A 27,555-nucleotide genomic window follows, 5' to 3' on the forward strand; every position below is an offset into this window, starting at 1 on the left:
TTCACCTCCAAAAATAATGTCATCAATTAATACTTCAATAATCAGTATATCATTATCAATGATCTTATAATATAAATTATAGTCAGCATTACCCTTAGTAAAACTGAGCTTCAAAAGATATTTATCCAACCTTGCATACCAAGCTCTAGGTGCTTGTTTCAATCAATATAAATATTTCCTTAACCTGCAAACCATGTTTGTATCATCTGATAGTGAAAAACCATCAGGTTGCTCAATATAAACTTCCTCACCAAGATTCCCATTCAAAAATGCACACTTAACATCCATCTGAAAAACCTTGTAGTTCTTATGGGCAGCATAGGCAAGAAATAATCTAACAAATTCAATCCTAGCTACATGTGCAAAAGTCTCTCCATAATCAATTCCTTCCTACTAAGAATATCCTTTACAAACCAATCTAGCCTTATTTCTTATAACTTGACCATCCTTGTTCAATTTATTCCTAAAAACCCATTTAGTTCCAATAACATTCTTATTTTTAGGTCGGGCAACCAAAGTCCATGTGTTATTTTTCTTAATCTGATCTAATTCTTCTTCCATATCTTTCAACCAATATTTATCTTTACATGCTTCAATTACTGATACCGGTTCAACTTGTGAAATTAAACATACCTCATTAGTTGTCAATCTTCTTCTTGTTATCACTCCATTTTTCTTATCCCCAATGATCTGATCTTCAGAATGATTTAATCTCACATACCTAGGAGTCCTCTGACTCTCTATTCCTCTTCCTGGTTCTTCAATTACTGTAGAATTTTTTGATACTACCAGAGTAACTGGTTCAACACATTGTTCTGGTAAAGGTGCTACCAGTTCAGATATAATCATTTCCACTGTCGGTTTCTTCTCATAAACTCTGATTTGACCTCTATTATGCTCATCCACCTTGACATTAGTACTCTCCACAATTCTCTGCAATCTTTTGTTATAACATCTATATGCCTTTCTTTCATTAGAATAACTAAGAAATATGTCTTCATCACATCTAGGATCAAATTTGCCAATAATATCATCTCTCCTGATATAACATTTACTACCAAATATTCTAAAATACTTAATTGTAGGTGTATTGCCAAACCATAATTCATAAGGTGTCTTACTATAAATTGTTGTGCTCATTGCTTCTCTCCAGTAGATGTGAGGTAGACTAGCTTCCATCATCATTGTTCTAGCAACATCCAAGATAGTTTTGTTCTTCCTTTCCACAACTTCATTCTGCTGAGGTGTCTGGGGAGCAGAAAATTATCTCCTTATACCATGCTTCTCACAAAAGTTATTAAACTCACCACATGTGAATTCTCCACCATGATTTGACCTCAAACATTTAATCTTCAATCTTGTCTCAGTTTCCACTTTAGCCTTAAAGATTTTAAATTTTTCAAATGCCTCAGATTTCTCCCTTAGAAAAGTAACCCACATCATTCTAGAATAATCATCGATATATACTATGTTGAATGTATAAATCGTTGTGCTCATTGCTTCTTTCCAGTAGATGTGAGGTAGACTAACTTCCATCATCATTGTTCTAGCAACATCCAAGATAGTTTTGTTCTTCCTTTCCACAACTTCATTCTGCTGAGGTGTCTGGGGATCAGAAAATTGTCTCCTTATACCATGCTTCTCACAAAAGTTATTAAACTCACCACATGTGAATTCTCCACCATGATTTGACTTCAAACATTTAATCTTCAATCCTGTCTCAGTTTCCACTTTAGCCTTGAAGATTTTAAATTTTTCAAATGCCTCAGATTTCTCCCTTAGAAAAGTAACCCACATCAATCTAGAATAATCATCAATGATTAGCATGAAATATCTATCACCTTGAAAACTTTTAACTCTAGCAGGGCCACACAAATCAATATGAATAAGATTAAGAACATCATTAGATTTATCTTGTATACTCCTAAAAGAGGTTCTGACTTGTTTACTCATTTGACATTCTTTACATACCGGATTATAGGGCTTCACAATCTTAGGTATATCTCAAACTGCCTTAGTTGAACTGAACTTCACTATGCAATTTCAAAATTCACATGACACAACCTCTTATACCATAGCCAACTCTAATCAATTTGTGCAATCAAACATGTCTTCTCACTGGAATTCAAATGAAATATATTACCTTTTATCTGTGTACCGGTTTCAATCTCCAAACCAGATCTATTAATGATTTTGCATTTTCCATCCTTGAACTGTAATTGAAATCCCCTATCCACCAATTGTTTTACACTCAAAAGATTATGCCTCAAACCTTCAACATAATAAACATTGTCAGTATTGTCCTTACCATCCAATGATATAGTTTATTTTCCTTTGATCATACATGCTTTGTCATCTCCAAATCTAACTAGACCACCATCATGTTCTTGCAAAGATAGAAACTTCCCTTTATCTCCAATCATATGATATGAACATCCACTGTTAATTACCCATTCATCCTTGTCTTCAATTTTAGCAGCAAGTGCCTTCTCTTCTGGTACAATCTCTTCTAGTGCCGAAACATCTTCCTTGATAGCCAGGAACACCCATTCCTTTCCATTACCGAAACCACTAGCAGAATCTTTTGTCGGTTCATCATCAGAATCAATAATGCCTTCCTCATTTGCTAAGTAGCATGAATTGTCTCTATTTTTCCTGTACTTATACTTGTTCTGATATCCAGCGTTCGGCTTAAAAGATCTTCTAACTCTTTCTTCAAATCTTGAATTCCTTTCAGGACATCTAGATGCAAAATGACCAATCTTATTACGTGCAAAACATTTAAAAGGTGATTTTCCTTCATACTTACTTCCTACTGGTCCTTTAGGTACTCTTCTAGCAAATAGGGCTTCAAGTTTCTCAAATTCTTCATCTTCTCTTTTCATATCATCCAACTCTTTTGCATACAAAGCTTTTCAATCTTGTTTATTGGTTGATGATGCAGATGCATGAAAAGCAGGTTCAGATTTCACAACTCTAGAAGGTCCAAATTCTTCAAGCTCAAAAGAAGATAATTTTCCAACCAACGTATCTTTGTTAATAGATGTATTAGCCATTGTTCTCAACTCATTAATTGAAGTAGCCTTCATCTTGTAAGTTGGTGGTAGGGCTCTCATGACTTTAGAAATAATTTCATTTTCACTCAGAGTTCCACAACATTGAATTCTCATAACAATCTCATTTACTCTTTCCATGAATGCAATAATCCTTTCATCTACTTCCATCTTCAGGTTCTCATATCTCACCTAGTAACCATCAAGTTTAGCAATCTTCACTATAGGGCCACCTTCATTAAGAGTCTCCAACTTATCCCATATAGCCTTTCTAGATGATTTTTTTTGTTAATCCCATTATTTGTTGATCAGAAAGTGCACACAAGAGGGCTTCTCTTGTTCTACAATCATTCTCAAGCTCTTGATCCAAGTTTTCCGAAGGAGGATTGTTAGATACCAGATTATAAGGTGTAACACCATTCTGTGTGATCTCCCAAATCTCCTTGCCAAGACATCTCAGATGAGTCTCCATCTGAATCTTCCATACTATGTAATTTGTTCCATCAAGCCTAGGAATATCTCTCTGAAAGATAGCTCCAGATGAACTGGATGAACTTGAACTATTAGTCACCATAGGATCTTCCTCAAGCGGTTAAGCTTCTGCAGAGAGGACCAAAAGCTCTTATACCAATTGTTAGACAGTTTAGATAACTAGAAGACAACTGAGAGGGGGGTGAATCAGTTGTCACTGATTACAGGAACATTTAGCAATTATTTTAATACCAAACCCAAAATATTAATACTGAAATGCTTAAACCGAATACTAGAATAGCAGTTAAACCAATTAAGCATAAACTATAATCAGATAATAAATACCATCCACATGACACCAAGATTTATACGTGAAAAACCCGGTAAAGGGAAAAACCACGATGGGAAGTCTACCCACAGTCAAATAATACTTTTGTAGTAGGTATGTGAATTACATTTGAGGGGCTTGCACTTGTAGGAAGGCCAATAGCCTAGAGCGCACTGCTCATCACAAAAGGAGTCTCATTGACTACAAAGAAATCCAGACTACAATCCGGAGAAGTGTTTGAACTGCAAAGATAGCATCTCTTATGCCTACGTATAGTTCTTGTTAAGCTTAATACTGGAGGACTAAATCCTATTAAATAAACCCAACTCGATCTCCAATGATCGACCAAATCCTCTGCCTGAATGATATTACATTATTCGCACATTACATATCCATATCACATTCTCATAAATCTATTCCATAATGATCTACAATGAGATCTTACATCTATATATACAAACCCTTGACCATAAACAATCAGGTCGGGTACCAGACAATAAACCAATTACATAATTACAAAACATGTCGGCCTTAGACCAAACAAATAATATCCAACACATAAGACATCTTGAAGACGTATCGAGAAGTCCAATACACATGTTACATTAAACTGGTCAATAACTTAGATCAACCGGGACCCAATATAGGTTCACACACTAAAGCAATGATCTCCAACCACCAAGTCTTGAATATGATCACCAGCAACATCCTGAATCACCACCAGAATTTGTCTCAACACCACTTATGCATATCATCAAAGATGTTCATCAAAGCTCTATCGGTGAAACCTTAGCTGGTACCACAAGCCAAGCTTCCAAGCAAACAGGATAGCATCCGATCACCAGACCAAAACCAACTGACTGGATATGAACACAAGTGTCATGAAAAAGCCAATTCCATAACCAAACTATACTAGATCATGTCGGATCCAAACGAATCAAAAACCACTCAACCTATCAGGACCAGAAGGGTGTCGATAAAGCATCCAAATAACTAGTGTTGACATCAATGACAAAACATCAATGCAACACATAATCAATTCCACCAAATGGCCAACAGATTATTGTCTTGCTCATCCACCTTAACATTTATGCTCTCCATTAACCTATTCAATCTCTTGTTATAACATCTATATGCTTTGCTCTTAGTAGAATAACCCAAAAATATTCCTTCATCACTTCTAGGATCAAATTTTCCTAATGCATCATCTCTTCTAATGTAGCATTTACTTCTAAAAATTCAAAAATATATAACAGTGGGAGTATGACCAAATCATAATTCATAAGGAGTCTTATTGGTATCACCTTTTATGTGCACCCTATTGAAAGTGTATACCGCAGTATTGACAGCTTCCCTCCAATAGATATCAGGCAATTTAGCTTCAATCATCATTGTCCTTGCAGCATCCAATATGGTTCTATTATTTCTTTCCACTAATCCATTCTGATGTGGAGTTCTAGGTGCAGAAATTTGTCTTTTGATTCCATTCTTTTCACAAAAGTTGTTGAACTCACCTGATGTAAACTCACCGCCTTGATCTAATTTTAAGCACTTTATCTTGAATCTTATCTCAGTCTCAACCATAGCTTTGAAGACTTTGAATTTCTCAAGAGCTTCTGATTTTCCTTTGAAAAATGCAACCCGCATCATTCTAGAATAGTCATCAATAAGTAACATAAAACATCTATCACCTTGAAAAAATTTATTCCTTGTCGGTCCACACAGATCAGTATGAATAAGATCAAGAATTTCATTAGATTTATCATGTATGCTTCTAAAATAAGTTCTAACTTGCTTACCCATTTGACATTCTCTACATACCGGATTATGAGGTTTAACAATTTTGGGCAAATCTCTGACAACCTGTGTTGAATTGATCTTCACTATGCAATCAAAGTTTACATGACACATCATCTTATTCCATAACCGGCTTTCATCAATCTGAGCAATCAAACAAGCATTCTCACCGGAGTTCAAGAGAAAGATGTTTCCTTTGGTCTGGGTTCTGGAAGCAATTTCCAATCTAGATCTATTGATGATCTTTGCATTTTCCATCCTTGAATTGCAAATGAAATCCTCTATCCACCATCTGACCTACACTTAAAAGATTGTGCTTTAAGCCTTGAAAATAATAAACATTATCGGTGTTAGTCTTACCATCTAATGATATTGTTCCTTTGCCTTTGATCCTACATGCCTTGTTGTCTCCAAATCTGACTAGTCTACCATCAAATTCTTGCAGTGTTAGAAATTTTCTCTTGTCACCATCATGTGATGTGAGCAGCCACTATCTATAACTCATTCATCATTTTCTTCAATTTTAGCGGCTAAAGCCTTCTCCTTAGTATGAGTTGCTTCGATGACAGGTTCCAGAGAATCATCCTTGATAGCAATAAAGACCCAATCTTTACCAAAGCTTCCATTGTCGGTTCCACTTACAGGTTTATAATCATCATCATCATCATCACTAGCATAATAACATGATTTATCCTTATTCCTTCTAAATCTAGATCTGCTCTGATATTTCGAATTAGGCTTAAAACTCCTCACAAATCTTTCATGATTCCTAGCAGCTCTTTCAGGACATCTAGAAGCAAAATGACCAATCTTATTGCATGAAAAATATTTAAAAGGGACTTTTCCTTCATACTTACTTCTAGTCGGTCCTTTAGGAATTCTTCTAGCAATTAGGGCTTCCAACTCTTCAAGTTCTTTGTCTTCCCTTTCAATGTCCTCCAAATCTTTAGTATACAACTCCTTCCAATCTATCTTCTTCTTACCAGAGGCATATGCTTTTAATGCAGTTTCAGTTTTAGTAGCACTCTGATCTCCAAGTTCCTCAAGCTTAAAAGCAATCAATTTCCCAAGTAATGTATTGCTGGTAACAAGGGTACTTGACATTGTTCGGAGTTCATTAATTATGGTAGCCTTCATCTTGTAAGTCGGAGGTAGAACTCTCAGAATCTTTGACTCAACCTCATCCTTACTAACTGATCCACTACAACATTTGATTCCCATGACAATTTCATTCATTCTATCCATGAAAGAACTAATCTTCTCTTCTTCTTCCATCTCCAAAGTTTCATATCTCACCTGGAAACCTTGAAGTTTTACAAACTTTACTGCTTGGTCGCCTTAAGAGTTTCAAGCTTCAACAAGATATGTTTTGCATTCTCCAACTCTATAAGATTCAATAGCTTTTCATCAGATAGGGCACTCAACAATGCTTCTTTTTCTCTAACACCATTTTCAGCTCTCTCATGTTCATCAGCAAGTGTCGATGTTCCAAAATTAGGATCATGAGGTATATACCCTTTCTCCACTATCTCCCAAACTTCAGCTCCAAGACATCTCAGATGAATCTTCAATCGCTTCTTCCATATTTTGTAATTTGTACAATCAAATCTGGGACTTTGCTTCCGATAGGGGTTGAATGTAGAACTTGATGCTAATGCCATTGGATCTTCTCAAGCGGTTAATTTTTTGTAGAGAGAACCTTGCTTTGATACCAATTGTTGGAATGAACTGATACCGGGAGAAAACTGAGAGGGGGGGACTAGTTTTCACACAAGTACAATAGTTAATGCAAATTATAAGATTTATAATGGAGCACAACACAATGAAGGATAAAGTATGAAAGCATGGTACACAAGACACCAATATTTTGACGTGGAAAACCTGATAAAGGGAAAAACCATGGTGGGAAACCCTACCCACAATTAGATAATACTTTTGCAACAGTATGTGAAATAATTACAATGGGGATTGCACTTGAAATCAAGCCAACAACTTAGAGCTCACTGCTCATCACAAAAAGAGAAGTCTCACTGACTTACAAAATATCAGACTACAATCCAAAGAGAATGAACTGTGAAAGTAGCATCCACTAAAGCTTGATATAGTTCCGGTTAAGCACAGATGTCTGGCCTGCAACACCAAAACCTTCTCAGCCCTTGCTGAATGATCTAACCTTATTCACACAAAAATCTTTCTCTCATAATGCAAACATAATTATCGATTCCAAAAACCATACCCAATTACATGAATAAGTCACCTATAAATACTGATAATCAACCTTATTGATAAGTTGGCTAAACCCTAAACCCAAAAACCCATAATTACAAAAATTACATCACACGATACCACCAAACCAATATTATGATTTGCATTACATAGCATGGACCTAATTCAAATTCTCAAACAATTACTGTAGACGTATAAAAATGACCATATTCCTAAATGAATATTTTATGTTCATTTCTCTATTTAATTAAATCCAATTAAATTAAATTATCCATATTCTTCTATTTTATTAAGTAAATTACTCAATTTATTTAAATAAAATTCACTATACCCATTTAATGAATAAATCATTTTATTCAATTAAATCCCCCCTATCCACTTTTAATTAAATTCAAATTTAATTAAATAGTTATCCTAAATTGAATAAATCTAATTTATTTAAATTCCCCAAATCAAATTTAATTAAATAGTTATCCTAAATTGAATAAATCTAATTTATTTAAATTCCCCAAATTGCAACCAAATTGAATTAAATCTCTTTATTTCAATTAAATCCTATTATCCCTCCATCCACTTGCAAAATCCTAAACCCCTTTCTAATCCCTTCTAGAATCCTCTAATCACTTCTAATTAACCTAACCCCTCCTCTAAACTTTGTCACATCCCTAAGCAAAAGGAAGTCACTTCTCAAACCTCAAAGTCTTTGATAACCATTAAAGGCTTCAAACTCCCAACCACTTAATTCCTCAAAGTCTCTAATAACCATTAAAGACTTTCAACCTTCAACCACTTAATCCCCCAAAGTCTCCAATAACCATTAATGGTTAACTCAAACCCTCCTACATGGTTAAAACATTTGTTTTAATTCAACCTTCACCCAACCCAAGAGTCTCATCAGGCCTTTAATGCTTTGACCATGATTATCTCTTAATCATTTACACGAGTTTATTCTTGGATTAACTCTTAATCCATTGGGTAAGCCTAACTTAAGCTTAACCCTTATCTCTAGATAACCCTAAGGTCTTCTCAGGCATTTAATGCCTCCAACCCCTTCTCTCAAACCAACCCTATGTTGACACTTGTCACCATTCCATTGGTGACAATTACAAACATGGATCCCCAACTTTCAAATTCAACCCTTGATTAAACCATTTAATCTTGACCATCCATTGCCCTATTCTTACTATAAATAGAGCTCTCATTCCTCCATTTTCAACAATCATCATCCTACAAATTTGTATTATCACAATTATGCTCAAATACATTCAAGCTCACATATCATTTTATGCTCATCATTTAGCCTCTTTTTGCAATAGAATTTAGTCTAAATATGCATGTTTAGAATACTTTATTTATCGTTTAGCTCAATCATAGACTAAATATATTATGTTAGGATAGTATTCATACTAACCTTGTCATCTTATCATCTAGTTTATTGCATTTCTAGAATTATACATAGTTTAGAATACATCTCATTCTAAAATCAATCATAGTATCCCTCATTCTCACATTTGCCATCCCTAAACCATTTTTGCTCAGTGATCTGAGAGCAAAAACATTGGTTTGAGGGACATTGTGAGATAGAGAACCATGGGACCCACCTTGGGAAGCTGAGTAACACGTCGTTACTCCATAGCTTGCATCAAGAAGTCCTGTGTGTGTGTGGACTAGTCTTTCTCATTATTTTCACATATTAAGTTTTATAAGCCCTCTTTTCCACCATACATTTCTGGCGCCCACCGTGGGGCCCGACCCCAAATAACAAATCAGTTTTTCAAACTAATCACTTTTGCAGGTCCGCGGGAAACAAGAATCGACGCGTGGGAAACATTTCCTAGCGCATCTGGTTAACAGTCTAGCGCATCCCGCTCACTGTTTAGTGCGTGGCGTCTATACTCTAGCGCGTGAAGTCCTTTCTTTAGCGCATGACTTCTATTAATATTTTCATGTAGGTCTCGACGCGGGCGAAACACAGAGTAGCGCATGTAGTAAACATAATAGTGCATCCATCCCACAGTTCAGCGCTTGTAGACCATCATCCAGCGCGTGCAATTCAAACGTTAGTGCATCAAATTTTTAATTTTCCTGCAGGTCTCAGTGCGGGAGAGAGAAAATGACAGAACAGCGCTTCCAACATACAGAGTAGCGCATTCAAAAGACAGAGTAGCGCGTTGATATTTAGTTTTAGCGCATCAAGGGTATATTATAGCGCAGGCAGTCTTTTATCTAGCGCATCGAATATAGAAACAAAAATTGTAACCGAAAAGTAAATTTTAGACTTGTTGAAGTCCACAAAATCCTCTGTTTTCTAACTATTGTGGTGGTATTTTGCAGGATTTCTGGCATTTTATTGCAGGGGGAGGAGCTTAGTGATTTTTTTTTTTAGAACTATAAATTGTTTAAATTTTACTAGCTTATTCAAGTTAGTTAAAATTTAAAGTTTTTTTAATTCTAGTTAAAGAAAATTGAATTCACCTTACTTTGGGCTGTAAAACGAACCACAACAAAACAATCTTTTTTTTTTTTTTTGCAATAAAGGGATTTAAAATGAACTTCACCATCCTTTGGTGCATAAAAGGATTCACTTCAAATTTCTATCAAGTAAAAGAATCACACAAGTCCAGAGTCAGTTACAATTAAAGAGGGAAGATCTTCCCCTTTTAGCGATTTTTTTTATTGACCAAAACATCGAATTTGCTTTGTTGACCATTTCTTTTTCATAGATCAAACAATCATTGCTTTGAAAGGATAAAATGAACACCATGTTTTTGTGGAGCAACATCTCCGCATAGATTTTTAACAAATCACTGATTTGAAAGGATAAAATAAACCAAATTAATTGCTTTGTCTCGAAAGTGGAAGGAATATGCTCTCCCTATAACTGGGTGATCAAAAATCCAGACCATTATTACAGTTTTCTTTACTTCAAGCAATAAAACCTTTAGCAGGTCTGTCTTCCCAAGGAGTTGAAATCAACTCTTAAAGCCGTTTATGGCCGGTGTGAAGGGAATGACCTAAGTGGGGAACGGCTTTGACGCCAAGAATTCCAACCCACTATAATCAAATGTGGAAAGTGACGAAAGTCCTTTTCAACGGTTGCGCACAGTGATTAGCCTTCCCCCAGTATCCTTGAGATACGTAAAGCCTTTGTTCTAAAGGTTGGGAAGCCTTCTGAGGGAGTTTATCACTGACGGTCGAACGGGAAGCCTGATTACAAACCATAGAAATAGAAGCTTTGAACCGAGTCAGTAACCAGACATTTATAACATCATAGTGCAAGGGTGGGGAAGAATCCGCCCCCAAGATTACTCACCATATATCTCCCAAGATAACTACTCAACTGTGAAGCGATTCACTTTGGGTTAATTTCTGGCAAAAGGCAAAAAAACGGGCGTCCTCTAGGGGGTGACATGACTGTTTGAGCTGACGGAGTATCGAGACTAGTGGGCTATGATGTTATTTATGACCCTTGACTAAAGAGTCTTTCTGAAGTGTATTACTTGTATCCAAACCTGTTAAAACATTGGGGATTTGAACACATCCTCGCAGAACATACACTTTTTGTTAGATTAGGCAAAATGGTTGTACTTTTTGTGCCGTGCGTGCATTTATTACTTCAGAAAATCATCCATCACACTTAAAAATTTCACAACAAAATTCAAAATCCACAAAAAATCAACCAAAAGGAAAAATCAACGCAGTTCAGCACATCAGAGCAATCTCTTAGCACGTGGAATAATTCTGTTAGCGCATCCAAACCTCAAATTAGCGCGTTGGTTCAAAACAGTAGCGTTTTCATCTAAAGACAAAATAGTGTAAAGTCCTTTAGCGCATCCCAACAACATTTTAGCGTGCAGGAACAAAACATTAGCGTATAAAGTCAAACAGTTAACACGTCACAGGCCCAAGATAGAGCATAGATTTTTTAATAATTCGACAACAATTTTCAAAAAAATCCAAACTTTAGCGCATGGAAGAAATAGCTTAGCGCATAGGAACAAAACATTAGCGCATAAAGTCAAACAGTTAGCGCGTCACAGACCCAGGGTAGCGCATAACTTTTTCAACAGTTAGACAACAATTTTTCAAAGGGCCAAACTTTAGCGCGTGTCTAGGGGCAGCCTAGCGCGTGTGGTTGTTCTTTTAGCACATCGAGAAATTTAAGTAGCGCATGTAGACTCTGTTCTAGAGCGTGATCCAAAACAGAAAAACAGAGAGCAAAATTGGGAAAAATTTTGAAATTTCAAAAACATTTTTAGAAGCCTGTTTCCATCAACATCATCTTTCATCAAAACAGAGTGACAAACAAACCATTAAAACTATTTCTCAAGCTAAATTTGTATCAAAATGACAGTTGTCATAATCCTAAACGAATCGCACGATAAATGACGTCTTTCCTATCATAATCCGAAACATCTCATCATCAGTATCAATAGAATCCTTTACCATCTTACGGATTTTTATCTCAAAACACTTGTTTAAAATTTTCAAATTGTCAAATTCAGTTTCCAGATCGGGAGGCTTTTATCCATATCATTTGACACGCTTTGTCGTGAAGGGGCATCTAACAGCCTTCACTTTGATAGAGTAAGATTTAAAATTTTCAAAAACAAGAATCAACTAAATCCAAACAAATCAAAGGAAACCATTGATCACTCATGCATGACTAATCCCCTTATTCTGAGAAGAAAGAACATCTATCATAACATCACGTTGAAGAAACAACAACCTAGTTTTTCCAAATTCATCAAGAGAAATAAGTTTTTATACATCAATCGTCAACTCTTCAAATCTCATCGGGTATTCCTTCATCACGTCAAACGTTATATCCAAAACAAATCTAGCGAATTTGACAAAGAACCCTTGAAGACAAGAGCATACTGTCAAAAATCTGCTTTTAATCAAAAGATAAACCACGGAGGAAAGATCAATCCAGCATTCTTGCCCGACGAGTGCATAACTTATAACACATCTCGACCAGAACCACCAACACCCGAGCAACACATCAATGAGGCTTTTGTCCCTTTCATCACTGAATTTTTTTACTAAAATGCCTGTTACTCCCTCTCAAAAGAACCAACAAAGCGAGACACACGCCGAATCAAGTATGAATCGCAGATTGTCAAATCCTTTTGAAGTTCCACACTTGGAAGAGCCTGAAATTACTGACGCAATTCTTCAGGAATGTCAAGAAAATCCTTCATTCCAAAAACTCATCGAAAGGCTTATGGAAAATGACAAAGAAAAGTATCTGCTCATGCTCACAAGTAAAGGCGTTAAACTACCCGAAGATTTAGATGCAAACATCTTTCAAACCTGGTCTCAACAATATACATATCAAGAACAACAAAGAGAAGAAGAAACTCGCATACCTGAGCAACATATTCCAAAACAACGTATACCAGAAATGCGTATACCTAAGCTCGAAACTCCAGAACAACACATACCGTTTACTACACCTTTTTAGTTAAGAACAAATACAAGGGAAGAATTCATCCCTCAGCAAGATAATGCGCCCTTGGTTGCTCTTACTCAACAAATGCAAATGTTGCAAAGACAAATACAAGATATGCAACAAGGGACAACAGTGCAGTACTCTATAAACGAAATCTGTCCTTATCCATTTGACAGAAGATTGAACATGGTACCTTTTCCTCCAAACTCAGATGTTCCCAAATTTGATAAATATGATGGGAAAAGTGATCCTTGGGATCATGTTCGAGAATTTTGCACCATGAGTCTTGAATTTGCTCATGATGACACTTATCTGATGAGGTTATTCCCAAGAAGCCTGGGAGGACAAACAATGGAATGGTTATCCAAGATTACACCACCTGTTAGATCATTTGATGAATTGGTTAACAAATTCATAACCCAATATTCCTATAATATTCAACATGCCATAACCATGCTCGATGTCTGCAATACCAAACAAAAGAACAATGAAACATTCATGATATTCCTTCAGCGTTGGCGATGCATGGTATCACGATATCCTCGAGATATTCCTGAAAAGGAGAAAATGGAAATCTTCATCGCTAACTTGAATGGCGAAATGAGTTACAGACTCAAACTTCAATGCATACCATCTTTCGCCAAATTGATTGAAAATGGCATTCAAGTAGAGGAAGCTTGTGTCAAAAAGGGAACACTCAAGTTTTACAAAGAAGGAACAAACTCATCAAACTACAATAATCAGAACAACACCAACCTTGACAAATCTCGATTTTGGACTCGAAACAAAAACGAAGGCAACAATGAATCATATGATCCCAAATCTAAGCAACCAGTGCTCGCATTATCAGGAAATCCTCAAAATACGAAAAATCCTAAAAATGCTACTCCCAGTGCTAACACATATGCACCAAACACTGATCAAGGACAACTCAACACAAACAACCCCAACGATACTCACAACAAGAACATGAATCCAGGACCTAACAACAATTCACGCAACAACACGAACAATTTTCAAAAGTGTATCTTCACACCACTGGGACAATCATTAAAATCCGCATTCAGAGAACTTTTGACAAACAAAATTCTTTCTTTGCCTCCAATCAACAACTATGAACCCCCAATCAAACCACCTTGGTGGAATGATTCACACTATTGTGATTTCCATCGCAACAAAAGTCATCGAACAAATGAATGCATGAGATTGAAACACATAGTACAGGACATGATTGATCGAGGTGACTTAACGGTGAATGGTCTCAAAACAAATGGTGATCATGGAGCCTTCAAAAATCCTCTCCCAAATTACAACAAAGATGGCGCATCAACTTCAGATGATACACGCGGAGCTCGTATTAATCACATCTACAACAACACAATCAACCACATATCAGCTGAAAATCATCAAGTCAATGTCATCACCATTCGAGATCGGCATGATCATGAATCTGTCAATGTAACAACCCAAACTCAGAAATATGTCTTAAAGGGCCATACTGCACCTCCAACTGCCACACCAAAAATCCAATATGACTTGGTTAGCCAACTACGGAAGACTCCAGCTCAGATATCTATCCTAGAATTATTGAAACTATCACCAAAACACAAAGACATATTGGAGCAAGCGCTATTGGAAACAAACTCAAAATCTGGATACAGATAGATTTCAAGCCATGGTCACCCATATGACAGGACCTCATAACCTTACCTTCACAGAGCATGACAATACTTCCTTGAGCCATCCGCATAATACTCCTCTCCATATTGAAGTCATTGTTTGCAAACACCGAGTGAAAAGAGTCTTAATAGATGGAGGAGTCAGACTTAATATATGTACTTTAAAGCTTATCCGTGCACTAGGCTTCTTAGAAGAATCTATTGATCCGTGCAAAAAGATTACCATAAAAGCATATGATGATGAGGAAAGGTCCTCTAAAGGAATAGTGATATTACCTATTCAAGTAGGACTAGTACAAAAGGATACTATATGTCAGGTCTTAGATATTGATCTCACCTACAATATCTTGTTAGGACGACCCTGGATACATGAAATGCAAGCAGTACCTTCTACCTATCACCAGTGTGTCAAGTTTCCTTATGATGGACAAGAAATCTCCATATCAGCTGATCATAATCCATTTCAACATTGCAACGCAATGGGGGCAGCCCAAGATAGTTTGGTTCCTCATAATAGAGAAAAGTAGCGATCTTCAACATCAGATCCACCAACAGCAAAATCCAACTCCTTATGGAGAGACTTCAAACAGAAAATGCAAATCCAAGACCAAGGCATGAGAGAATACTCTTTGGAGCCGTTATGTTTGGCCAAATTACCAACATCACCTAGATCGCATGGTTTGCCCACTACATCAACACATCTGGCCACTCAGCCCATCACTAAATTTGATGGTACCTTCATCCAATTGAGTACTCTAGCACATGAATCAGAAGACAAAGACGTTCTTAGCTGGTTATACAAAGATGAGGAAGAAGATCATAGAGCAGCCGCACTGGACATTGTTCTCCCAACACACCTATATGGAAAAGGATACTTAATCATAAAGCAAATGGGATATGACGGTAAAGGACCTATTGGGAAGCGCAAGGAAGGAGTCACGGAACCTATAGATCTTCCTTCACAACCTAGTAGAAACAAAGCAGGATTAGGTTCTAAACTCACATTTCTATTAAAACGGCCACCACACACAACTGCAAAACCTCAATGAAAGGTAAAGAAGAAGTACAACGAAGACTCCTGGCAGGAAGCACTCTTTGAATCAGCAGAAACAATCTGCAAGGCACGAGAACGTCAAGATCAGAAGTTGCATCAGGAAAAGCTTCTAAGTCATAAAAAGGCCATATCTGTTGCAGTAGCCCATATTCAAACACCAATGTCTCAAGAACAAATCATGTCATCTCCAGATACCGTTATTCCTCCTCGAAGAAGCACAGTCTATGAACAAATCCAGCAAGTGGAAGACGGATCGGATACAGAATCAACACAAAATATCAAAATAGTATCCATCATCAAAGATTTGTTTTCACCATATAACATACCTGCTTACAGCACAAATAGAATCTGGGATGATGCCTATGAGACAGATTCCAATGAATATGAATGGGGTACCTACTCCGATGCTGCTACAAATATCCTGGATGATACTGATTCTATATCCCTTTCTTCAGAAGAACATAACGCAGAAGAGAGACCTCTTGAATTTGGACCACAACATATCTATGATGCTAAGGAAAGCGACCAGAAATATTACGAACAAGTCTATGTGGAAGATGATACCATCGAAGACCTCGATGAAACCCTGGACTTCTTTAAAACCAAGACCCATCACGATGAAAACTCTATCCTAACACTTACAGTAGCCGAACTTGATCCGCCCAATGATTCCCTACCACTTGTCTTTCCTGATCTCATCAACTGGGATGAACCTGAAATCCATGATATACCCATTTTCCTAGATGATGCATCTATTATCCATTACCTATGTATCATAAATTCAGAAACAGGCTCTACCAGTGAACAAAATAACGATGTCTATCAATCAGGGAGTGCCACGTCTCTCAGTCGCAAAAATACACCAAATAAAGAATCTGATGCTAAAAACCAGTCAATGGCAGCTCTAGATCCCAAAAAAGTAAAAATAAAGGACGCATCTGAAGGTGAAAACCTTTTTAAGACACCTAACGATGGGAGACTTGATACTCTTCCTGAATATTTTCATGAACGATCACCCATATTGATTGAGCCCACTCAATTAATCAACATTGGTACCACAGAAGCAGCTAGAAACATACACCTTGCAGAATCTCTGATAGAGGAAGAAAGATCGGCATTTATCATCTTCTTTAAAGGACAACAAATTAACTTTGCTTGGTCATATGCTGATATGCCCGGAGTCGATCCACACTTAATCATGCATCACTTGTCCATTTCTACAGGAGTCAAGACAATCGAGCAAAAGCTACAAAAGATGAATCCACAGGTGGCACTCATGGTCAAAACTGAACTAAAGAAACTATTAGATGTCGGATTCATCTGACCCATTGATTATGCGGAATGGATTTCCAACATCGTTCCAGTGTCAAAACCAGATGGTAGTATCAGAATATGCACCGACTTCAGGGATGTCAACAAAGCTTGTCCAAAAGATGACTTTCCTCTGCCCAGTATCGACATAATTGTAGATCTCACAGCAGGCCATGCAATGCTCTCACTAATGGACAGTTTCTCAGACTATAATCAAATCAAAATAGCTCTTGAAGATCAAGATAAAACAGCATTCACCTGTCCTTGGGGAACGTACTGTTGGAATGTTATGCCTTTTGGCTTAAAGAATGCTGGAGCCACTTATCAAAGAGCAATGACAACAATATTTCATGACATGATGCACACATTTATGGAAGACCATGTGGATGATTTACTAGCTAAATCCTTCACCAGAGCTAAACATCTCGGCATCCTAACAAAGATCTTTGATCGATTGCAGAAATTCCAAGTCCGGCTCAACCCTAAGAAGTGTGTCTTCGGGGTTACATAAGGCAAGTTACTGGGCTACATAGTCTCAGCTAAAGGTATTGAAGTTGATCCAGCAAAGGTACAAGCTATTATGGACATACCACCACCAAAGAATATCAGTCAACTCAGATCTCTACAAGGACGACTTCAATCAATCAGACGATTCATCGCTCAACTAGCAGATAAAAGTCTACCATTTAACCATTTGCTACACAAAAATGTACCGTTCAGATGGGAGACTAAGTGTGCGGAATCTTTTTACCAAATCAAATAGTACCTGATGAATCCACCAGTTCTAGTACCACCAGTTGCAGGAAAGCCTCTTATACTATATATCTCCACAACAAATATATCATTGGGGGCACTATTGGCACAAGAAGATCAACAAGGAAAGGAACGAGCTATATATTACATCAGTCAGACATTGAATGGCTATGAACTCAACTATACATTCATTGAGAAGGCTTGCCTAACAGTGGTCTTTGCATCTCAGAAGTTCCGACATTATATGCTAGCACACACCATTAAGCTAGTAGCTAAAATTGATCCTCTCAAGTATCTACTCAGCAAGGCAGCTCTTACAGGTCGATTGGCTAAATGGGTCATGATTCTCAGTGAATTTGACATCCAATACATAGAAAGACGAGCCATAAAAGGACAAGCAATTGCAGATCAGTTGGCTGAAGCACCACTCCCAAGTAAACACACCATGGAGATCGAATTTCTAGACAGGGATGTTCTTGCTCTTTCCACTAAAAAATGGATCCTATACTTTGACGGATCCTATACACAACATGGTTCCGGTGCTGGCATTTTGTTCATTACTCCTGAAGGACACACTATGCCAAGATCATATAGGCTTATGTTTCCATGCACAAATAATGTAGCTGAATATGAGGCATTGGTTATAGGCATCAAAATGGCCGTAGAATGGAAAATCACAGCGTTAAAGGTCTATCGAAACTCACAACTAGTCATCAATCAAATCAACAATGACTATCAGACAAAGGATGACAAGCTACTACCCTACAAACGGATGGTGGATGACTTCAAACAGTATTTTGTGCATATTACCTTCGAACAAATACCAAGGTTGAACAACAAAGCAGCCGATGCAATGGCTACTATTGCTTCACTACTACAAATTCCAGAGCAACAGAGTCGTTACAAGTTCCTGGTAGAGCAACTGTTCTCTCTCGCCTATGACCACTCTGAATCCCATGTTATCTATGCCTTGACTAGTTCAGATTCTCTGTTATATGGATCAATATACGACTACCTCAAGCATAATATCTTACCCATTGACCAATCCCGTAACCAAAAACGTAACTTTATCCGACAAGCTGCCCGTTATACCCTTACCGTCGATACTTTGTATCGTCGAGGTCTAGATGGTACTCTTCTTCGTTGCCTTGATCGTAATGATTCTGATTCTGCTTTACATGAGCTTCATGAAGGTATTTGTGGCACACATTCAAGTGGCACTACTCTTGCTAAAAAGCTTCTACAAATGGGATACTACTGGCCTACAATGGAAAAAGACTCATATCATTTCGTCAAGAAATGTCTTAAATGTCAGATCCATGGCAATCTGATACATGCACCAGCACAAGAACTGCAGCCATTTACAACATCCTGACCCTTTTGTCAATGGGGACTAGATTTAGTTGGCAAAATTCATCCTTCATCTTCAAATGGACACAAGTTCATTATAACTGCAACAGAATACTTTACCAAATGGATTGAAGCAGTTCCCATGACCACAGTGACTGGGAAACAAATTGCCTCTTTTATCCTAAATTATCTGATCTACAGATATGGTATTCCAAGTTAAATCGTCACAGATAATGGGCGACCTTTCAAAAACCAAGATGTACAGGAACTATGTGAAAAATTCAAAATCCAACATAGGTTTTCTACACCATACTACCCACAGGGCAATGGCCAAGCAGAAGCATCTAACAAGACAATCTTGAAAATCCTAAAGAAAACAATGAATGATGCAGGCAGAGATTGGCACGTACAACTCAATCCAGCACTTTGGGCATACAGGACCAGCATCCGCACACCTACAGGGGCAACACCATACTCATTGGTATATGGATCAGAAGCCATTTTACCCTTGGAGGTAGAAATTCCATCTCTCAGAGTCTCTTTGAAAGATTTAATCCCAGATGAAGAATATCGAGTTAACCGACTACAAGAACTGGAACTATTAGATGAAAGACGCCAACATGCTTATACTCATCTCAAAGCATATCAGCAACGCATGTGCAGAAACTACAATCACAAGGTCATTCTCAGAAACTTCAAGATTGGTGACCTAGTCCTCAAAGAAAATCCAAGAAATCAGTAAGATAGAGAAAAGAAAGGGAAATTTGAACCTAACTGGTTGGGTCCCTATGTCATCATGTCAGCCTATGGATCAGGTGCCTATCAGCTTACAACTTCAGAAGGAGATGTGCTCGATAACCCAACTAACAACATTCATCTAAAAAAGTACTATACTTGAATAAGCCTAGTGCACGGAAAAAGCCAAAAACAATCCAAAAAAAAAATCAAAAAATCCAGAAAAAGCAAAAATAAAGTACAATAAAAGCAAACGGTGAAAACCTAGTAAACAGGCGCTCTTGTGAAAGAACGGCTCCTCTATCTATCTCCATGCCATTTTATCCATCAAACCGTTATCGGCCATCGCCCGACACTTAGCGTATATTCATTCAGGACATACTTAGCGTAGTCACTATCCTGGGTTATCCATCTATATCTATCCTCTTCCGCATTCCACCATGGCTTGGAAATCACTGTACATAATCATATCCGGAGGCACACTCAGCTAGGGGCATTAACTTGTTCAAACACTTGCACACATTCAAGACATCACAACTATTGCAAAACTCAGAAGCATGACATCCAGCAACCAAAACTACACTTCATTGCCAAACCAAAACAGAACCATTCACAAAAATATCAAGGATGGATGATTTTCTGAAGTACTAAATGTTGCATTATCGCATAAAAGTCTTGACTATTTTTGCATTTTGAACTTTTTAATTATTGGAATCTTCTCCTTATCTCATAAAAATGCTTCAAAGCTAGAGATCATGGGGAACTTCCAATATTTTCTTAGTCTTCTATCTGGGAGGCGATTACTTGTATTGTGTGAATCCTTGCCTCGAGACGTGATACATCAAATATCACTGAAGGCCTGATTCCACTTCACGCATACAAATGATCAAATCTTGTCTGTTTATGCAATACGCACTCAGGTCGTCCTGGTTCAATTATACCTTGACGCTTGTGCTATCTTGTAAAATCAAACATCATGTAAATTTTTCTCAAGTCATCATGGTTCAAATTATACCATTATGCTTGTATAAATTTTCAACATATCCTAAAACAAATCAATGCTCAATGATGAAATTTACAAAGAAAGCAAATACAATGGTTGTATCAAGGATGGCAAAATGCAAAATGAGGATGCTCCAAAAACAATTAGTTGCATATCATTTTACAATTAGTTGCATATCCTTTTACAATTAGTTGCATATCATTTTACTATTAGTGGCATATCATTTTTACATTCAGTTACATATCATTTTGCACTTAAATGCACATCATAATCATACATCTCATTTTCAAGATACATTTCATAGCACATCATACATTGCACAGCATATCAAATCATACATCTTATTTTCAAGATAAATCTAAGGCATGCATCCTGCATCATTCATTTAAACATTGCATCATCATAAAATAACGACATAGCCCACATAGCATGCATCCATATACACACATCACATGATCAAAAATGGTGCCCCATATATATATCTCAAAAATGATCCAAATGTACAAAATGTGTCCAAACTGTGTCCAGTACAAAGAATACAATGCTCAAAAATACAACAGAGACCATATCTCTCAAGTATGACTATCCCCTGATGGAGATGGTCTCGCTCCAGATACACCCGCCCCTGGATCTCCAAGAGGGTCCTGTCTCGGTGGCCCCATAACACCTCGGCTCTCCGACCGTGACCCAGTAGCTCGAGATCGGCTGGATCTCGACTGTGCAAAACTTTGTACTCGTCGGTCCCTGGATACTACCGCCTCATAATGCCACCTGTAATACTCTGCCTCCTGGGCTCTCAGCGCCAGCTCTCTCAGGGTGTCTCTCATCGGACCACCTGTCGCTGCTCTCTGCATGCTGGACACCACCTCCTCCACTCATCCCCGCCGCTCTATCTCGGTATCTCACTCAGTGGTCAATTGAGAAATCTACCGCTGATAAGTCAAAATCTGTGCCTACAGCTGCTGAACGGTCACCTGTAGCGTCTGGATCTGTACATCCTCCATATGACTAGGGATCCGAACTCGTAGTGGTACCTGTGCTGGAGGAACCCCTCCCACTCGGCCTGTCCTCGGTGCTGGAGGTGGCAGTACATCCGTCCTCCTCCTCTGAGTTGGTCGACTAGGCTCATCATCACCCCCCACTGTAGCTAGCACCTCCCCCACTCTCCCCTCTCCACTGGCTCCGATAGCCAAATCACCTCTCCCTCTATCTATCCTCCCCTGTCGCACTGCTCTCTCCACACCCTTTCTCCTCTCCTCACTCTACCTCCTCACCTCCCTCTCCCTCCTCTCCCTCGTCCATCATCCCCATCATCTCCTTCATCTCCCCCGTCTCCCTCCTCCTCATCTGAATCAAACGATGGCCTCATCTCCTCAAGATCAGAGATCCTGGCCACTGCCCGCGCCGCAAACAATCGGGTAAACTCATCTGTCATACCCGCATCCTGAATCTCCGAGGCATAGTCCCATATCTACCCGGCCAACCCAACAAACTCCTCCACCGCCACTGCACTATCAATGGTCGGCCCCCAATCTGCTACATCCTGTTGCCGCCGTGCATATAGGTACGCTCCCTATGGAATGCCCTGCTAGCGCCCAAACTGCCTCAAAACTCGGGTCACCAGGAATCTCTCAATAACAAACAGGGTCCTCCCAATCAGGTACCGGGTCATAAATACAAAGGGCATCTCCAGCCCATCCTCTGCCCACACCTCACATCCTGTGTACGGTCTCCAGGTGACCGTATCAATGTCATCAAGAACCCTCCTCCAGTGCTCTAGTTTGCCCAGCTTGCACTGGACAACTAGACCCCTGTATCCATAGGCATATGTGCATCCTACGGGCCTGTCCCTGTCTGCTAGTGGCCTTGCTGCTGGAATGTGCTCCCAGCACCATACCTGTAATAAAGTCACGCCAGCTGACAAACTGTCGTAACCGAGGTATACTACCTCATGTAGACCCTTGTATAAATGAGCCAACATAGCTGACCCCCATGCAAACCTCCGGCCCTGAGTGACCATCTCCTCCAAAACTAACCTCCATCCCACTGAGAATCCCTTTGACCTGCAATCAGGACAAAGGAATCCCCCAATGAACCCTGCTAGTACGGATGGCAGCGGTGCATAATCTAAGTCTAGAAACTCCTGTCATGGGATCTCATAGCCGCAAACTGTATCATCCTGAAAAATGCGGCGCAGTGCCTCTGTGCCACCCTCCTTTGACTGCTCGTATGGTAGTAGTGCACCTACCACAGGAATGCGCAAAATCCTATAACAATCCTCAGGTGTGACTGTCATCTCTCCAGTGGCAAAATGGAAGGTGTTCGTATCACTGTGCCACCTCTCTGCCAAAGCTGTCAATAACCCTCGGTTCACAGTGAACCGAGGCATATCCAGGAGAGAAGTCAATCCACATCTCTCAATAATGTCAAGGTCGGCCTACGACAACCGTAGTATCAATGTCCACGGTCTAGGAAATCTCTCCCGTGACTACACCACACTTAATCGCTCCAGTCAAACAAGCAAAACAAATCCAATATCAGTTTCCACATCAAAACAAAGATATCAAAATCAAACTCACATCAACAACATGAAACAATTTGCTCATCTATATCAAAGTTCAAAATCCTATCATTTCATATCAACTTGTAAAACAACTCAAGTTCTCAAAAACCATATCAAAACTTGTAAAACAACTCAAGTACCAAAATCACATAAACTTGTAAAACAACTCAAGTTTCCCACCCATATCAGCTTGTAAAACAACTCAAGTTTCCAACCCATATCGGCTTGTAACACAACTCAGGCTTCACACACATTGAACTTGAAACAGAACACGCAAATAACTCATATTCTGATCAATACAACACATTGATATCTATACATAACTTGGAAAATCACAAATCAAAACAAGTTATACCAACACTCATATTGGATAAATCTATCACATCATGACAGGCAAACAAAACAAATTTTCAAATCGGCCCATCTTCCAAAAATTTTTCCGATGAGCTAAAACAGATACTCAATGCGCTAAAAAACTCCCACGCGCTAGGTTGTCTTTCCTACGCGCTATTCTATCTACCCTATGCGCTAATCTTTTCCCCCCATGCGCCACCTAACCTGCCCTATGCGCTAGACTGACTCTACGCGCTAATCTATCCCTCCTAGGCGCTACCTACTTAGACCTATGCGCTAGGTTAACCCTACGCGCTAAACCCCCTTACCGATGCGAACCCCTGCGACCCCTATGCGCTAGGTCTACCCTACGCGCTAACCTATTGACCAAACGCGCTACCCAACGGCAGCCATGCGCTATTCTACATGCACGCGCTAACCTATTAGTTTTATGCGCTATCCTATCTATTTCGGACGTGACCCCTAATATTCAACTTGATGCACTACTCTAAACTTCGTATGCGCTAATCTAGACCCTAGACGCGCTAAACCGTTAAACCCGAACTTTGAAATTCAAAAAATGCCTAAAAATGACAAAATAAAAAGTCAAAAGAGGGTCAAAAATGTTAACTTACTGGTGGTCCATGCGCTGCAGGTCTCCGATACCTCCGAACGCGCTCGAAACGGTGTCTATGATAAGGAATAGGCATTTTCTCTACAGAGCAAATTCTCTTTCTTCAAAGTCAGCAAAGCACAAATGAACCTAATTCAAGCTCTTTTCCCTTTTTATAAGAGGAAAATGAAATTAGGGTTAGCCGACTAGACCTGTAATATAGTCACGGTCTCCCCTATACCATAACATTTGTAACTTATCGGGAGATGAATCAATTTACCCACATTTCACATGCCTGAAATCATCCACATCATACGCAACTCCTCAAATTAAATCCAAAATTTTCAAAAATATTGATTCATCTCCCGAGGGGGCATCACACATCAAATCAAATCTGGGGCACGACTTACAAATCACAAGAGCGACACAACAAAAATTGCATTTGATCATAAAATCACAAAAACACATCATTTTCTTTGAAATAACATATGCACACACGTCACTTCAAAGAGGGGCAAAATGTAGACGTATAAAAATGACCATATTCCTAAATGAATATTTTATGTTCATTTCTCTATTTAATTAAATCCAATTTAATTAAATTATCCATATTCTTCTATTTTATTAAGTAAATTACTCAATTTATTTAAATAAAATTCACTATACCCATTTAATGAATAAATCATTTTATTCAATTAAATCCCCCCTATCCACTTTTAATTAAATTCAAATTTAATTAAATAGTTATCCTAAATTGAATAAATCTAATTTATTTAAATTCCCCAAATTGCAACTAAATTGAATTAAATCTCTTTATTTCAATTAAATCCTATTATCCCTCCATCCACTTGCAAAATCCTAAACCCCTTTCTAATCCCTTCTAGAATCCTCTAATCGCTTCTAATTAACCTAACCCCTCCTCTAAACTTTGTCACATCCCTAAGCAAAGGGAAGTCACTTCTCAAACCTCAAAGTCTTTGATAACCATTAAAGGCTTCAAACTCCCAACCACTTAATTCCTCAAAGTCTCTAATAACCATTAAAGACTTTCAACCTTCAACCACTTAATCCCCCAAAGTCTCCAATAACCATTAATGGTTAACTCAAACCCTCCTACATGGTTAAAACATTTGTTTTAACTCAACCTTCACCCAACTCAAGAGTCTCATCAGGCCTTTAATGCTTTGACCATGATTATCTCTTAATCATTTGCACAAGAGTTTATCCTTGGATTAACTCTTAATCCATTGGGTAAGCCTAACTTAAGCTTAACCCTTATCTCTAGATAACCCTAAGGTCTTCTCAGGCATTTAATGCCTCCAACCCCTTCTCTCAAACCAACCCTATGTTGACACTTGTCACCATTCCATTGGTGACAATTACAAACATGGATCCCCAACTTTCAAATTCAACCCTTGATTAAACCATTTAATCTTGACCATCCATTGCCCTATTCTTACTATAAATAGAGCTCTCATTCCTCCATTTTCAACAATCATCATCCTCCAAATTTGTATTATCACACTTATGCTCAAATACATTCAAGCTCACATATCATTTTATGCTCATCATTTAGCCTCTCTTTGCAATAGAATTTAGTCTAAATATGTATGTTTAGAATACTTTATTTATCGTTTAGCTCAATCATAGACTAAATATATTATGTTAGGATAGTATTCATACTAACCTTGTCGTCTTATCATCTAGTTTATTGCATTTCTAGAATCATACATAGCTTAGAATACATCTCATTCTAAAATCAATCATAGTATCCCTCGTTCTCGCATTTGCCATCCCTAAACCATTTTTGCTCAGTGATCTGAGAGCAAAAACATTGGTTTGAGGGACACTACGAGATAGAGAACCATGGGACCCACCTTGGGAAGCTGAGTAACACGTCGTTGCTCCATAGCTTGCATCAAGAAGTCCTGTGTGTGTGTGGACTAGTCTTTCTCATTATTTTCACATATTAAGTTTTATAAGCCCACTTTTCCACCATACAATTACATCTGTTAGAAATTCTACTAAGACCAAAATCCAACACGTTTCACCAACCGGTAGAAACCCTTAGTGCAATAACATAGAAAGTCTATCCGAATCCAAATAGAACCATCGTAACAGCACGTCAGCCAATGCAAAGTCACCAAACAATTAGGACACGATCAAGAAGCATCTATAGCACGATAGAAACCGATTCCATAAGCCGGACCAAAATCATCTAATCAAATCATCAAATATCGCTAACCGGTACCAAGAATAAACATCATGTGTAGATTCCAATAAGTACATAAATGGAGATGGCATCCATTTTATAGAGGCCTTGAACGAGAATTCACCAAGCCTCCTGTAGTGCATTATTATCTAAGAAAAAATGTTAAATGTTGTGTGAGAGACATTCTAGAATTATAGAATGAGTAATAGTGAAGTGGTGAAGTGAAGCATTGACATAAAAGAGAGAGTTTGTTTATAAGGTATTAGATTTTAATTTGATTGTTTTATTCAAATATTATGAAATTATAATTGAGTTAAAATCAAATAGGTTTTAACTTTTCAAGATATTTGAAGGGGCTGATTTTTTTAAATATTAAAATATTCACATTGATAAAATAATGTAATCATGGTGAAAAGGTTTGTTCTATTATTAAAGACGTATTATTTAAGTTGAATAATGGAAAATTTGAATAGAAGTTTTTAATCATGATTTGATCTCTTTCATGTTGATATGCTAGTTAATGTAAACTTACTACCATTACTAATAAATTAAATTCAAACACACAAAAAAAATTAATATAAATATCAAATTTTATAATATTATAATATTTTTAAAATAT

The sequence above is a fragment of the Cryptomeria japonica genome, chromosome 9 (genome assembly GCF_030272615.1).
Source record: "Cryptomeria japonica chromosome 9, Sugi_1.0, whole genome shotgun sequence".
Taxonomy (NCBI): Eukaryota; Viridiplantae; Streptophyta; class Pinopsida; order Cupressales; family Cupressaceae; genus Cryptomeria; species Cryptomeria japonica.